The following is a 14,364-nucleotide window of genomic DNA, read 5'->3' as shown; positions in this document are numbered from 1 at the left end:
ATATATATACATATTTTATCAGCCCTGTTGGGGGGCTTTGGTGAGATATCAGGGGTCTAAATAGATCCCTGATATCTCCCCTTTGAGACAGAGAAAGGGACTGAGGACACAGATTCCCCAGTCCCTTTCTCAGCTTTGAAGATGAATGGACAGGGGACAGAGGCTCCTGTCCATTCATAAACTCAAGCATTGTAACATACAGTTTACTATGCTCAGTTATCATAGGACACCAGAGCGATCAGTAGCGAACGCTCTCTGTCTCATTCAGAAAATGAAGGGGCCAGTAAATTACATATTTACCGGTCTCTTTCTCCGCTATCCATCCTAACAGATCTCCCCCAGCAGCCAGCAGGAGAGGAGAGGAGGGAAGGCGGCTACGGGGGATGAGGGGGGCAGAGGAGGACACAGATGGGGGGCCGAGAAACGTCAGGGCGCCAGAGGAGGGGCCAGAGGAGGAGCACACAGGAGCAGCTGGGAATGATTGGTGTGGCTGGAGGGACAGCTGTGAACACTGATCTACCTGTGTAGCTTTTTAGCCAACAGCCGAGGGAGAGAGAGAAAGAGAAGCAGCTGTCAGCTGAAAATCTATACAGGGAGATCGGCGTTCACAGCTGTCCCTCCCGCCGCACCAATCATTCCCGGGATATCGGGAGGCGCTTGCGGGTGGCCGGGAGCCGCAGCAGAAATGTGGGAGACTCCCGCACCTCGCAAAGTCGCGGGAGACTTAAGATGTCTGCATTGCAAACATTTACATTTCAGTTTACACTATATAGTGATTGCTGGCTGCTATGGGTTACTTTTTTATTTTTTTGCAAATTATTATTGTTTCTTTGAGCTTCCTTGAGACCCCTTTTACACTGGGGCGTTTTTCAGGCGCTTTAGCGTTAAAAAGAAGCTGCATCTGCAATCCCAATGTGAAAGCCCGAGTACTTTCACACTAAAGCGCCTGAAATGCGCCCCAGTGTAAAAGGGGTCTTAGCGTTATAAAAAGGCCCGGAAAAGGGCTTTAAAGAAGCCTCATCTGCAATCCCAATGTGAAATCCTGAGTGCTTTCTCACTGAGGCGCTGCGCTGGCAGGGCGTAAAAAAAAGTCCTGCAAGCAGCTTCTTTGCAGCACTTTAGGAGCGTTTTTTAACGCCAAAGCACCTGAAAATGCCCCAGTGTAAAAGGGGTCTTAGCTGCGCTTTACCAGTGATTTTCGAGAGTAGACAGTGTGAAAGGGCTCTGAAAGCACTCAGGCTTTCACATTGGGATTGCAGATGAGGCTTCTTTCAGGCGCATTACAGCCTTTTTTTTAACGCCGAAGCGCCAGAAAACCGCCAGAAAAACGCCACCGTGTGAAAGGGGTCTAAAACGTTGAAAAAAAGGGTGAAAGCCCCCTCGGGGCTTTCACACTGGAGAGACAGCAGCGGCTGTTTCAGGTCGGTTTGCAGGCGCTATTTTTAGCGTTATAGCGCTTGCAAAGCGCCCCGGTGTGAAAGGGGTCTAAAGGTCAAGAGGAAAATTGGGGGCTGCCACTATAGACCTATATTTAAAAATTCTAGGTGTCTGGCTGTTATGCCCACCCACTGACTTCATTATTTTCTTGGTCACTGATAACATTACCACCTACCTGATATTTTACCAGCCGGGCTGCCCATGTGGAAGAAAAATATATTTTAAATATATTTTAATAAAACATTCTTAATATATTTTTCTCAAATATATTGCCATATATTTTAAATGCTACAATTTTGGCCAGATTCAATATATTTCAAAATATATATTTCAATATATTTGTGAATATATTTCGAAATGCATTGTGAAATATGTTGCAAATATATTCATAAATATATGTTAAATGTACTTCTGAATGCATTTAGCAATATATTTATGCAACCATAAATATATTGAAATGTGCATTTTGGAATGCATTGTGAATATATTCAGAAATATATTGCTAAATGCATTCAGAAGTACATTTTACATATATTTCTGAATACATTATTCACAATGCATTCCAAAATGCACTTTGCAATATATTTATGGCTGCAAAAATATATTGCTAAATGCATTCAGAAGTACATTTAACATATATTTATGAATATATTTGCAACATATTTCACAATGCATTCCAAAATATAATCACATATTTTTGAAATATATTGAATATGGCCAAAATTGTAGCATTTCAAATATATGGCAATATATTTGGGAAAAATATATTAAGAATGTTTTTTTTTAAATATATTTTAAATATAAATGTAAATGTACTTCTGAATGCAAAATTTAAAAAAATACATTCCTATTACATTTTGAAATGCTGTGTATTTAAATATTGTATTTTATATATTGTAGGCCTATAAAACCAGCAAACATTTGGAAAAAAAAACAATAACACAGTACAATACACACAACTTTATTATCATGTAAATATACAAAAACTACAACACAGGGAATAGAAAGTGGTGTTAACTGTGGTAAATGACATTAATGACATAGAAGTTTGTGGTATTCTGCTGAGGTACCTGATGTTTCCCTTCAGGTGATATTTCAACGCCGCAATTTTTCTCGTAACAGCGTCACTGATCACACCTTATGAAGTCCCAGGAAACTTTGCCAAAGTAGCAGCTTTAAAAAGTAAATAGAAAATATTAGACTTATTAGATTTTCCCTGTGAATCAAAAGCCATATAAGACCCTTTTCACACTGCAGCGCTGCTAAAGCTCCAGCGGTTTTGCAGTGTTTTTGAGCACTTTTTAGGCGTTTTTTTTTTAAAAAAAGGGAAAAAGTACAGTTTTTAATGCGCTTTTAAGGTGCTTTGGAAGCGCTGCCCATTAATTTCAATAGGCAGGTGCGTTTTAGGAGCGCTATGTATAGCGCTCCCAACCCGCCCCAGATGCTGCTTGCAGGACTTTTTCTAATGTTGCGCAGGCGCACCGCCCCAGTGTGAAATTACTCATTGCACTGAAAGGGATGCAGTTTTATGAGCTTTTTAGAGGCTATTTCTAGCGCTAAAACGCCTGAAAACTGCCTCAGTGTGAAAGGGGTCTAACAGATGCAGCTGAGTAAACTAACAATATTAAGCATGTATAAAAACATCAAAATTTTGTAGAATTTTCAAAAATCTGTATAAAAATCAACAGCTTGCCTACAACTTGCCTTATTAGTTCAGACTACTACCAGACTGAACAAGATATCTCATTTTGACACAACAGTCAAATTGACTTACAGTCTACATGTCAAAGCTGATGTTTTCTTAGGGGTAGATCCACATACATTTAGTTCGGCGTAGCGTATGTGAGATACGCTACGCTGATGTAACTTACATTTGGCTGCTTTGAATCCTCAAATAATTTGCATAGTGTATCTCTGGCGGCGGAATTCAAATCGGCGATTAGGGGGCGTGTTTCATTTAAATGAAGCGTGTCCCCGCGCCGAATGAACTGCGCATGCATCGTCCCGAAATTTCCCGCCGTGCATTGCGCTAAATGACGTCGCTAGGACGGAATTTTTTTTACTTAGACGTGAATTACGTACATTCCGATTCACGGACTACTTACGCAAAAAAAAAAAGAATAAAAAAATATTCAAATTAAACGCGGGAACGACGGCCATACTTAACATGGCAATTCTAACTATACGCCGCAAAACAGTAGCTTTAACTATACGCCGGAAAAAGCCGACTACAGACGACGTAAAATAATGCGACGGCCGTGCGTACGTTGGTGGATCGTCGTAAATAGCTAATTTGCATACTTGACGCGGAAAACGACGCAAACTCCACCCAGCGGACGCCGAAGTATTGCATCTAAGATCCGGAGGCGTACGAAGCCGTACGCCTGTCGGATCTAACCCAGATGCTGTCGTATCTTGGTTTGAGGATTCAAACTAAAGATACGACGCAGGAAATTTTAAAGTACGCCGGCGTATCAGTAGATACGCTGGCGTACTCTCTATGTGGATCTACCCCATAGAGTCTAACTGTACACGCTTCTCTCCATCTGTCAGCCGCTTGGAGGCACCGCCTTAAAAGTTACTTTTTATTGAAGTGGTTGTAAAGACACAAGGGTTTTTACCTTCATGTATTCTATGCATGAAGGTAAAAAAATACTTCTGTGTGCAACAGCCCCCCTATACTTACATGAGCCCCCTCTCGATCCAGCGATGTCCACGAGAGCCTTGTCTCTCCAGGGACTTGCACTGCTGATTGGCTTTTTGTAGCGGTGGGAGCTATTGGCTCCCAGTGCTGTCAATCACAGCCAGTGAGCCAATTAGGAGATGGGGCCAAGGCAAGGCTCAGTGTGTGATTGGACACACAGAGCTCTGGTTCAGGAGCACTGGCATGGGACCTGAGAAGAGAAGGATCTGAGCTGCTCTGTACAAAAACCCTTACACAGAGCAGGTAAATAGGAGTAGAACATGTTTGATATTAAAAAAAGACAAAGTTTTAATGTTTCGGTACCAAAAGAAAACGTACCTGTTTAGGCCTTGAGTACGACACTTGACAAGGAGATGAGTTCAACTCTTCAGACAGGACAGAAGGTGATGCACACGATACACCCACACAGGATGAACTTCCACCATCATTCTTCAGTGCTATTAGCTGCGCTCTTGTGGTTTTCAAAGTATCCATTACGCCAGGCAAATCTATGGAAATGCATAAAAACTTTTTAAGTAACATAATGGCCTCACTATAGCCATTCATTTCATTTGTTAGAAATTGATGACTTGTGGAAAAATGTACTTTTACATGATTAGAGGGTTTCCTCCAGTCTGCTGCTGACTCCCCCCCCCCCCCCCCCCCCACCACTAGATCAAAAATATTCCAGGAGGGTTTCTCCCAAGGTAAAAGTAAGGATGTTCCACAAAACAAAAATCCTACTTGTGCATATAGTATGTAGTTACCTCAGTGCACTCACTGATACTATAATGAATGTAGTACAGTAAACTCCCAGTTACCCAACTATCCCCATTGGTACTGTTGTTTCAGGTTGCTTAAGAGCTAGTAGTAACTCTCAAGCATCCACCTCCTATGGCACCCTGACCTCCTCCCACTTAGCAGCTAAAGGGGGTAGGGATTGGGGGCAGGGTTTTACCACCCCCAAATTCACATGTGAATGAGCCTTAAAAGTGCTATTGCCAAATGCAACTAAGGGCTCATTCACACGTGCGGTATGCAATGCTCCAATGCGCCTCTGAGAAATTCTGCAAGGTGGTGAGGAGGCAAAATGTTAACACCAATAATTGCAGTGAAAGGCACGTGATTGCAGCGCGGTAGTACGGCAATTATAGGTTTTAGTCAGGTGTGGGGAGGCAACATTGGAGGACACTGTGCCCTGTGATCTTTGACTTCTCCCATGTTGTTCAGGTAGATCTCCACCTCTCTAAGGTTGCCTAACTCTGCCTTAAAACACTGTAGAATGAAAGGGCAAATGATTGGTCAAACAGAAAATAAAGATAAAAAAAATAAAAAATAACAAAGGCAGCAGTACTGGTGGAATAACACACAATAAATAGATAAAAAATGAAAAGACTGCGCCAATATAAAAAATTAAATTGAAATTAAAAAATGTCACCAATACCAAGTCACATTGAAAGATTGGCATCCAGGGGCTGATATGCCAAAAACAGTGCACAATAATTAACCAAAACAAAAAATCAGAGTGCAAGGAAAAATTTGTATATAAATTCACAAAATGAATGTCCAATTTTATATGTATAAACAATGAGAGGTTAATACGCCAAATCGGTGATCGCAAAATTGTATGCCAACAGCACACAATTGGCAAACCAAACATCAAAAGTTCTTAATGATATCACCACAAAACTCAAACACTGATGACCAAATGAATAATGAAGGATGATGCAGATATGATGATCAGATACACAGGGCCGCCATCAGGAATTATGGGGCCCCTTACACAGCTTCAGGCATGGGCCCCCTGGAGAAGAGAACCGGGGAGGGGGGGGGGGGTGCTGCCGCCTAAGATTGAGAAGCAGGGAGGCTGCAACGAATTGAGAAGTGGGGGGGGCCCTTTACAAAAAAATAAGAAATAAAGAAAAATATATATAAAAAAGGGGGTAGCCATTCGGGGCCCTGGGGACCTCTGGCTGGGCCCTTTAATAAAAAGAAAAAAAGAAAAAAAAATATATAAAAAATATATATTTAAATGTATTAATTTTTAAAAAGGGGGGTTGCCATCTGGGGCCCTGGGGACCTCTGGGCCCTTTAATAAAATACATATATATATATACACACACACAGAAAAAGAAATTACAAAAAAAGGGGGGTTGCCATCCGGGACCTCTGGGCCCTTTAATAAAAAAAAATAAACCTCTGGGCCCTTTAATAAAAAATAAATAAATAAAAAAATATAAAAAAATAAACATTTATTAAAAAAAAGGGGGGGTTGCCATCCAGGGCCCTGGGGACTTCTGGGCCCTTTAATAAAAAATAAATAAAAATAGGGGGGTTTGCCACATGGGGCCCTGGGGACCTCTGAGCCCTTTAATAAAAAAAAAAAAATATATATATATATATATATATATATATATATATATATATATATATATATATATATATAAAATAAATAAAATAATATAAAAAATAAATTTAAAAAATGTATAAAAAAGGGGGGGTGACATCCGGGGCCCTCTGGGCCCTTTAATAATAATAATAATAATAATAATATAATATATATATATATAAAAAATAAAAGAAATAAAAAAATATATAACATTTTTTTTTTTATAAAAAAGGGGGGTTGTCATTCAGGGCCCTGGGGACCTCTGAAATCCAAAAAAAAATAAAAAATTGGCCCTTTAACCACTTCAATACCGGGCTTTAAAACCCACCTCCTTCCCGGGCCTATTCTGGCACTTCTCTCCTACATATACAAATCATCATTCTTTTGCTAGAAAATTACTCGGAACCCCCAAACATTATATATGTTTTTTTAGCAGACACCCTAGGGAATAAAATGGCGGTCATTGCAACTTTTTATCTTGCACCGTATTTGCGCAATAATTTTTCAAACTGCTTTTTTTTGTAAAAAGATGGTTTCATAAATTAAAAAATAACAAAACAGTAACGTTAGCCCAATTTTTTACGTACACTCATGGAATGGCGCCAAACTTTGTTACTTAAAAATCTACTTAAAAATCTCCATAGGCGACACTTTAACATTTTTACAGGTTACCAGTTTAGAGTTGCAGAGGAGGTCTAGGCTAGAATTGTTGCACACGCTCTAACGCACGCGGCGACACCTCACATGTGTGGTTTGAACGACGTTTACATACGTGGGCGGGACTTACGTGTGCGTACGCTTCTGAGCGCGAGCTACCAGGGACAGGGGCATTTTAATTTTTTTATTATTATTATTAATTTTTTATTTTACTTATTTATTTATTTTTTACACTTTTTTTTTACATTTTCTTTTTCAATCGCTTTTATTCCTATTACAAGGAATGTAAACTTCCCTTGTAATAGGAAATGTGTGTGACAGGTCCTGTTTAAGGAGAGATGCGGGGTCAATAAGACCCCACATCTCTCCTCCAGGCTGGAAAGAATGAGATCGTGAAAAAAAATTCACAGATCTCATTCAAACTAGCCGCAATTGCGGTTTGTTTACTTACGGGGACCCGGGCGTGATGTCATCACATCGCGCCCGGGCCTCCGACTGGTCACCAGTCATCTCTATGGCAAACATCCGGCGGACGGCGATCATCTCTCCGGGCCCCCGATGGGACGGGAGAGTCCGGAGAAGCACCGGATGGCGGCGGGATGTCCCCTCCCGCCGCCTGTAAGAACGATCTAGCGGCAGAACCACCGCTATGATCGTTCTTACGGTGCGCAGGATCGCCGCCGCTAAAAAATGATATCTCAATGATGCCTCTGGGTGCAGGCATCATTGAGATATCCCCCCGCAAAGCCCAAGACGTCATATGACGTCCACCCGGGATAACAGGTCCCCGTTTGGACGTCATATGACGGCGTGCGGGTATTAAGTGGTTAATAAAATAAAAATATATTAAAAAAAATATATATTTTTTTATAAAAAATAAATAAAAAAAAGGGGGGTTGCCATCTGGGGCCCTGTGGGCCTCCGGGCCACTTACAGGTGTACTGCCTGTACCCCCCTGATGGCCGCCCTGCAGAGTAGGGTGTAGACCAGATGAGTCATGTAGGTTCATCTCCATGTAACGGTTCATCTCCACGGCGACACACTTGTAATTCGGGATATACTGTAAATGTGTATTTTAAGAAGCAATCCAAATTAAAGACAGCTACCAATAATAATGTATTTATATAAAAATACACAAAAATGTAAGATATATAAGAAAAACTTCACTTTTGAAATATGTTGGTGAAATGTTTTAAATGTCTTACAAATGGAAAAGCTTTAATATAGAATATTTAAATAAAATAAAAAAATACACATTAAATTATATACACATAGTAAAACAGAAGAATAAACAAACCCTAGTAAATTAGCAATCTGCAATTCCAATCCCATTTTTGTTCTTTCAGTAAAAGTCTTACCCTACCTCCAGACAAAAAAAAGCCCAGCAATTGAGATATCAACTAGAAAAGATACAATTTCTGGGGAAATTGTGTGACGTGTTCTTGCCTCCACCAATACTCCTGACTGGAGACATTGCCCCTGGAGATGTAAACCCTTCAGCCTTGTGTGGGAGGAGCTAAAAATTCACTTCACAGCTGTGTGTGAGAAGTTATTCACCTCAGCGTTTCCTAGGAAACCAATGTTTGTTGATATGCAGCCTCTGAGTCCAGAAATTCTGGCTTTTTTTTGAATACTTGTCCTTCTTCAGGCAGTATTTTAAAAACTATAAATCGTACAGCGAATATCTTTATATTGTGTGAATCACAAGACCCAGACCTACATTTTGATGTATAGTATGTCTCTGAAATATTAAAATTTAAGGCACAGTCGCAGTTTAAATATTACTTGTCTATGTAGTGTAAAAACTGTGGGAGGAGTTACCATATCTATAGGGGGAGGAGTCTGTATTATCCAATCATGTTGCTTGTTTATTGTAAATTTGCATATTTCAGGAAAACACTTTCATTCCTTGAATTTTTATCTTTTCTTAGTAATAAATAATAAAACAATGATTCTGGGAGGGGGAGAGTAAAACCAGTAATAGTTTAGTAGATATCGCCTGCAATGACAGCGAAAAAAAAATAAAAAAATAAAAATGTTCTCTCCATAAGTTGTCTGTAACAAATTTTCACCTGCTATAAATAGGGCTGAGAGCAAACTTAATATTTGCCTACGGGTAAAACGCCCTGAATACGCCCGTTCTCGATCTGTACACGGAAGCTAAGCTCGGTAGCCTGGGGTGAGTACTTGGAATAGGAGACGGTTCGCTTGCGGCTGTTGACCTCCTTAAGGAATCCACCAGGTCCTGTAGGCTTTTTGCTTTTCTTCCAGCAGGGGTCACTCTGCTTCATGGCTCTTTTTACATTCATTTTTACCCGAAACCCCCCCTCCCCAACCTGTAAGGGGCCGGGTGGTCCCCAGGGGCCCAGAATAAAATAAAATTTAATAATAATAATAATAATAATATTAATAATATAATATATATATAAAAAATAAAAGAAATAAAAATATATAAAAAAATATTTTTTTTTATAAAAAAAGGGGGGTTGTCATCCAGGGTCCTGGGGATCTCCGGGCCCCTAAAAAAAAAAAAATTGGCCCTTTAAAAAAAAAATATATATATATTAAAAAAATATATATTTTTTTATAAAAAATAAATAAATAAAGGGCATTGCCATCTGGGGCCCTGTGGGCCTCCGGGCCCTTGTAAACTCCGGACCCCTAAAAAAAAAAAATTGGCCCTTTAATAAAAAATAAAATAAAAATATATTAAAAAAAATATATATTTTTTATAAAAAATAAATAAAAAAAAGGGGGGTTGCCATCTGGGGCCCTGTGGATCTCCGGGCCCCTAAAAGAAAAAAAATTGGCCCTTTAATAAAAACTAAAATAAAAATATATATATATATATATATATTTTATAAAAAATAAATAAAAAACAGGGGGGTTGTTATCTGGGGCCCTGTGGGCCTCCGGGAACCTCCGGACCGCTAAAAAAAAAAAAAATTGGCCCTTTAATAAAAAATAAAATAAAAATATATTAAAAAAAATATATATTTTTTTTTATAAAAAATAAATTAAAAAAAAAGGGGGTTGCCATCTGGGGCCCTGTGGATCTCCGGGACCCTAAAAAAATAAAAAAATTGTCCCTTTAATAAAAAATTTAATAAAAATATATAAATATTTTTTTATAAAAAAAAAAAAAAAAAGGGGGGTTGTTATCTGGGGCCCTGTGGGCCTCCGGACCCCTAAAAAAAAAGAAAATTGGCCCTTTAATAAAAAATAAAATAAAAATATATTAAAAAATATATATTTTTTTATAAAAAATAAATAAAAAAGGGGGGGTTGCCAACTAGGGCCCTGTGGGCCTCTGGGCCCCTGGGAACCTCCTGACCCCTAAAAAAAATGTCCCTTTAATAAAAAATAAAATAAAAATATATTAAAAAATATATATATTTTTTTTATAAAAATAAATAAAAAAGGGGGGTTGCCATCTGGGGCCCTGTGGGCCTCCAGGCCCCTGGGAACCTCCGGACCCCTAAAAAAAAATTGGCCCTTTAATAAAAAATAAAAAAAATATATTAAAAAAAATATATATTTTTTTATAAAAAATAAATAAAAAAAAGGGGGGTTGCCATCTGGGGCCCTGTGGGCCTCCGGGCCCCTGGGAACCTCCGGACCCCTAAAAAAAATTGTCCCTTTAATAAAAAATAAAATAAAAATATATTAAAAAATATATATATATTTTTTATAAAAAAAAAAAAAAAAAAAGGGGGTTGCCATCCGGGCCCCTGGGGACCTCCAGGCCCCTTACAGGTGTACTACCTGTGCCCCCCTGATGGCGGCCCTGCAGATACAGTGCCAGTTGAATGTGGTGATATAAAAAAACAGAAGGTGCCCACCACCGTAATTAAGTTGTCCGCTTACCAAAGGCAAGTTGTCTCAGTTGTCGTTTTCTTCTTCCAAGTGCTTATTCCGGTTTTCCATTCACCAGTTGTCAGTGTTGGTCAGGTGCTTTGACAGCGGCTGGCGGCCCATCTGTCAGAATCCCCCCCAAAAAATAGCTAGCTTTCCACCTCCACACCCCCCCCCCCCCCCACACACACACACACACCACAGACACCACTAACCTCCTTCTGCACAATTTATTTGATGGCAGCTGAATGTAAACAGCAGGTAGTGGGGGAACCATAGCCAGACTGCCATTGGCTGTTTCAATTTTAAAATTAGGCTGATTATTGCACCCCCTCCCACTGCCTGTTGTCAATCAGCAGAGGAAGACCTGAAGAAGAATGTTCTCCTTCAAATCCTCTCCTTTGCTGATTGACAACAGGCAGTGGGCGGGTGCAATAGCCCACTAGCTATTGGCTACTGCAAATTAAAATAGTCAATAGCAACCTGGCTATTGGTTCCCCAGCTATCTGCTCTTTTTTGCTGTATTCTGACAGTGGCCAGTGGCTGTTAGAATACAAAAAAAGACCTAGGTGTCAACTGATATCAGGCTACTTCTGGGGCAGCTGGATGTAAACAGAATATCAGTACCTCATATTGTTATCAGCCTGAAAGGTGGCCCATAATTGGTATCTGTATGGAAAAATCCATATCTGTTGGCACCTAGTAGCAGGGCAGATAATATGCAAAAGGGGAGGGAGACATAAAACATTGGTAGCACTGTGCCCTGACATTATGGGGTATATTTACTAAAGGCAAATCCACTTTGCACTACAAGTGCACTTGGAAGTGCAGTCGCTGTAGATCTGAAGGGGACATGCTAAGAAAAAAATGTTTTGCTTGTACATGACTGGATGATAAAATCAGCAGAGCTTCCCCTCATTTCAGATCTTCCCCTCAGATCTGCAGCGACTGCATTTCCAAGTGCACTTGTGATGCAAAATGGATTTGCCTTCAGTAAATCAACCCCTATGCTGCATTATGAGTGGATATAGAATGGAAGCCGTATAATATTATATGCAGCAATGTGCACTGAAAGTATGCTACACAGTTACTGGATATAACATGGAAGCCATACATATTATATGCAACAGGGTGACATGCTGTGGAAGAGGAGCTTTATAATATTACATTAATGTGCACATGCTGTATGGTAACTGGGAAGGTGAATGCACACAGAATGAGAACTCTTCAGCAGGAAACAGACAAATAAAACTTAACTCATGCACCAAACTTTCACAATTCTAATATTATTTGATAGAAGACATACCTTTCATCCAGGAGAATACATTCAGGAGAATACAGAGAGCGTCTCCACCATGCCATGCTTTCCTTTCCAGACTAGGCCTTGCCAGAAACAGGAAGTGAGAGGTGAAAGTTCACCCCTCTGGTTCCCACTGCTCACTTCCTGTCTTCCTGTATTATGGTTGAAGTCTCTCTGTTTGAAGAGTTTTTCCCAGGGCAGGATTTACATATTAGAAGATTGATGGGAGAGGCATTCTATATATATATATATATATATATATATATATATATATATATATATATATATATATATATATATATATATACTGTATCTTTATTCTGCTATACTGTATGTGTGTGTTTATATATATATATATATATATATATATATCAGATATACTCTATGTGTGTGTATATTTGTATATATATATATATATATATACACACACACACACACATACACGCATATATACACACACACAACAATGCAGCTCTCATCACTTACATATCTAGCTTCCAGCCCAGCCTAGTATTGGCCCATGACAACAGTGCAGCTTGGGCAGGGATATGACATTTAAAGCGGAGTTCCACCCAAAAGTGGAAGCTCCACTTATTTGCCTCTCCCCCCCCCCCTACTTTGCCACATTTGCCACCTTTCGGGGGAGGGGAGCAGGTTCCTGTTTTTGACAGGTACCTGTCCCCACTTCCGAGAGATCTCGCTGCGGCGGATGCGTTTCCACTGCTTTTCTGCATGCGTGTTTTTGATGCATGTTTGGTGTGTTTTTAAAGCATTCCAGTGCATTTTCCTCCTCTTTTTTACTTAACCTAAGATAAGGACATGTGTGTTCCAGTGCGTTCAGGTGCATTCTAGTGCGTTTTTGATGTGCTTTACAGTGTTCCAGTACAGTCCAGTTCAGGAAAAATGCAGCATGCTCTACTTTTTTTCTGAAACTGCAAGCACTGGTGTGAATTATGCCATTGAAAACCATATAACCTACTTTCCATGCAGAAAAAAATACGCATTGGACTGCATGTGGTGTGAATTGGCCCCTATAGGGAATGGCGGCAGCAGCACCCGAGAGCCAATGGAAACATTGGCTGGGGTACCAACATCGCCGGATTCCAGGACAGGTAAGTGTACTAATATTAAGTCAGCAGCTGCAGTATGTGTACAGTATGGGGGTTATTTACTAAAGGCAAATTCACTTTGCACTACAAGTGCAAACTACAAGTGCAAACTACAAGTGCAAAGTGCACTTGAAATTGCACTGAAAGTGCACTTGTAAGTGCAGGCGCTGTAAATCTGAGGGGTAGATCTGAAATGAGGGGAAGCTCTGCTGATTTTATCATCCAATCATGTGCAAGCTAAAATGCTGTTTTTTTATTTTCCTTGCCCCCCTCGGATCTACAGCGACTGCACTTCCAAGTGCACTTTCCTTGCAATTTCAAGTGCACTTTGCATTTGTAGTTTGCACTTGTAGTGCAAAGTGGATTTGCCTTTAGTAAATAACCCCCTTTGTGTAGCTGCTGACTATTAATTTTGTGCTGGGGAGAACTTTAATATCCCAATTCCTTTTAATTGGCTGCTGGAATTACCCTTCGGCAGGTACTAAGTCCAAACAATGGACTGGACTTAGTATAAAAATAATATACAGTATATATACTATATATACTATATTGCCAAAAGTATTAGGACACCTGCCTTTACACGCACATTAACTTTAATGGCATCCCAGTCTATAACAGCTTCAATTCCTCTGGGAAGGCTGTCCTATGGGAATGTTTGACCATTCTTCTAGAAAAACATTTGTGAGGTCAGGCAATGATGTTGGATGAGAAGGCCTGGCTCATAGTCTCCACACAAATTCATCCCAAAGGTGTTCTATCAGGTTGAGGTCAGGACTCTGTGCAGGCCAATCAAGTTCCTCCACCCCAAACTCGCTCATCCATGTCTTTATGGACCTTGCTTTGTGCACTGGTCCAAATCATTTGGTGGAGGGGGGATTATGGTGTGGGGTTGTCTTTCAGGGGTTGGGCTTGGCTCCTTAGTTCCAGTGAAGGG

At 39.9% G+C, this 14,364-nt stretch overlaps 1 protein-coding gene and 1 long non-coding RNA gene across 2 annotated transcripts in view; one reads left to right on the top strand and one right to left on the bottom strand.

Moving 5' to 3' along the window:
- Nucleotides 1-14,364, top strand: part of RASGEF1A (RasGEF domain family member 1A) — a 607,128-nt gene that overhangs the window by 109,950 nt on the left and 482,814 nt on the right. The window lies entirely within an intron of this gene.
- LOC120909058 lies at nt 2,571-11,116 on the bottom strand. Its single transcript, XR_005741218.1, has 3 exons — nt 11,034-11,116; nt 4,460-4,629; nt 2,571-2,610 (listed from the first exon to the last, which is right to left on the bottom strand). It is a non-coding gene; the product is annotated as an uncharacterized LOC120909058 (long non-coding RNA).

Source organism: Rana temporaria, chromosome 8, assembly GCF_905171775.1.
Source record: "Rana temporaria chromosome 8, aRanTem1.1, whole genome shotgun sequence".
Lineage (NCBI taxonomy): Eukaryota > Metazoa > Chordata > Amphibia > Anura > Ranidae > Rana > Rana temporaria.
This window is presented reverse-complemented; position numbering and strand designations above follow the sequence as displayed.